Here is a 2,015-nt window from a genome sequence, read left to right as displayed (position 1 = left end):
TCTCGATGGCATGACCGAACGAGTTATGATGAGCGACGACATCCCGAGACTCGGGATGGCGTCAAGACATATGGACCCTGTCGATGGGGATCGAGGTGGCAAGATGAGATGCGACGTTGTATTGAGAGACCTTAGCCCGAGTAGAGGCAAGGTCGAGCCGAATGCGTTGGCCTAGCGTAGAGGCAAGTCGGATGTGTCGCAGATGATTGAACATACACGCACAGGCGGCGTGTGTGGTTGAACAAGCTTGAATTCCGCACAAGCGATGTTCGATTGGCGAAGGCAAACCTCGCCTAAGGTCCGACGAAGCCATAAAGCCGGGGCGAAAAATATAATGGGGCTTAATTCCCCTTAAGGCTGGTCGTGAGCATGTATAGATCACGACGCCGCACGGTCAAGAGTGTAGGACCGTGACACCTAGCACCCACGATCCCACGTCTACCCATCCAACCCGCAACGCCTGTAGCCCAAAACCTGACAGTCCATGGCGAAGCCCAATTACCTAAGATCCATCTACAATAGCCCAGCACCCATGCCGCGACCCAGTAATCGTCCCTTGACCCGCACGTCGACCCAATTTAGCCTGCACAAGGGTCAGCGCCTTATTGCGCCACACGTCAACTTACAACAAAAACAACCCCTCGGCTTCATAGCTCAGCATGACTGCGCATAGTCCTTATGCTTAAAACGCTCGGTTTGCCTATTCTGACATTGACTCCTACAATTTTTTACCCTCTCGAAGCTAATTTGACCAAAATTAAGATAAATAAGGCCAATATGATGCACTTTTTCATGAATTCAAGTTCAACTACATTATAAATGTGAAATGTTAATGAAATGAAATGAACGCTATAATAGGAAAGGACAAACGGTAATGTTTGGAGAAACTTCGAGGAACGAAAGCTTAGCAAATCCGAAAGTAGAGAAATGCCGGCGAAGGCCAACCAAGTAAATAGCCTTACTATAGGATAGAGTAGGCAATTGTTTGACGTATGACAACACGTGCCTAGTTGCACTGACACGTGTCCTTTATTCTTTATTAATATGATGCTTGACATATGATGTATGATGATGTGTATGAGTTATATGATTACGTTTGATGACGTTTTATGATGTGTTGACGATGTATGCTAAAACGATGATCATAATTTAGCTTTTTTCTTGACTTTCTTTTTCTTATTATTTATATCTCAACCTCACGATTTATTGTAATTAAATTCGAAAAGGTAAAAAGATTTCTAAAAAGTTCTGATCATTTCATGATAACAACCCAACCATGGTAATAAGTAGATGTTTTCCATTTTTGCTAGCCCATTAGAGTAACACAATAATTTTAATTGTGACAAAAGTGGGATTTGAACCCATGCCCTCTTACAAGGACCAAAACTTGATTTTGGCACCTTAGAACACTCCGTCATTCTACAACTTTTTAATAGATCCTGTGTCGGTTGGAGAGGGGAATGAACCATTCCTTATAAGAGTGTGGAAACCTCTCTTAATAGACGCATTTTAAAACTGAGGTTGATGGTGATCCATAAGAGGCCGAAATGGAAGATATCTGCTAGTGGTTGAAGAGGGTAAGGAAGAATTTCTTTTAAGGGTGTGGAATAATCTTCCTAGTAGACACATTTTAAAACCGTGAGGCGGATGGTGATACGTAATGCGCCAAAGTGGACAAATTTTCTAGATGGTCTTGAGCTGTTATAAATGGTATCATAGTTAGTCACCAGGCAGTGTGCCAGCGAAGACGCTGGCCCCCAAGAGAATGGATTGTAAGATCCCAAATCGGTTAGAGAGAAGATGAAACATTTCTTATAAGAGTGTGGAAACTTCTCCCTAGTAGACTACCAACGAGGACGCTGGAAAACCTCTCCATAGTAGATACATTTTAAAACCGTGAGGCTGACGGCTATGCGTAACGAGTCAAAGTAGACAACATTTACTAGTGGTGGGCTCGAAAAATTTTAATTAACAGGCTAGAATAGCTCAGTTGGTTAGAGCGTGTGGCTCTTAAT

Source organism: Cucurbita moschata, unplaced genomic scaffold, assembly GCF_002738365.1.
Source record: "Cucurbita moschata cultivar Rifu unplaced genomic scaffold, Cmos_1.0 Cmo_Scf00184, whole genome shotgun sequence".
Classification (NCBI taxonomy): Eukaryota; Viridiplantae; Streptophyta; class Magnoliopsida; order Cucurbitales; family Cucurbitaceae; genus Cucurbita; species Cucurbita moschata.
The sequence above is the reverse complement of the archived record's forward strand: the minus strand, read 5'-3'. Positions refer to the sequence as shown.